This window comes from Taudactylus pleione, unplaced genomic scaffold (assembly GCF_031769625.1).
Source record: "Taudactylus pleione unplaced genomic scaffold, aTauple2 ptg000473l, whole genome shotgun sequence".
In the NCBI taxonomy this organism is placed as follows: domain Eukaryota; kingdom Metazoa; phylum Chordata; class Amphibia; order Anura; family Myobatrachidae; genus Taudactylus; species Taudactylus pleione.
The window spans coordinates 3,856,516-3,857,219 of NW_028284875.1; the positions used below are offsets into that span (position 1 = coordinate 3,856,516).

At 35.2% G+C, this 704-nt stretch overlaps 1 pseudogene; it reads right to left on the minus strand.

The window, feature by feature from the left end:
* Window positions 1–321: 321 nt before the first annotated feature.
* On the minus strand, window positions 322–439 carry LOC148503058 (5S ribosomal RNA; annotated as a pseudogene).
* Window positions 440–704: the final 265 nt, after the last annotated feature.

A 704-nucleotide genomic window follows, 5' to 3' on the forward strand; every position in this document is an offset into this window, starting at 1 on the left:
AAAAATGCTTATGATATACATTGTGGATCTCCCAATGTCGAGGTTTTACTACTATGCCCCATATGACATGTCAAAGAGCAATAGTGAGTCAAAATCAATCAGGTCTTATGAAAAGAATGAATGTCCATACCACACAAGTGGTAGCTATTCAGCCTGTGAAGAGAATATATAATTAATCCCTCCAACAAAAATAATAATAAGGTAAAGAAATCTGTATTCAATATGGATAAAGAGAAGAAGACAGAAAAAAGAACAACCTAAGTAAAGTGACAGAAAATATTCGATGGATGGAACAGATGTGAGACGACTAAGGATCTCAGTATGTTACAGCACCAGGTATTCCATGGAGGTCTCCCATCCAAGTACTAACCTGGCCTACACTGCTTAGCTTCCAAGATTGGATGGTATAAGGTGTATCCAGTGTAGTATGACTGTAACAAAAATTTATACAATCCAGATTATTAAGTCCTTGATCACTCTGAACCTAAAATCTAAGATCATAGGGAAATGAGAAAAGAACAAAACATAGAAAGAAGATAAATAAACAAAGAAAAGAATGAGGAATTGGAAAAAACCGAAACAGATTGTAAAACCATCAAAGAAAGAACATGGGATAATGGGTAATAAATGCCCAGTAAGTGGTTGCAGGGTCAATAGACTCTGACAAATGATGAATGTGGTCTCATTTTCAAAAGAAACATGAG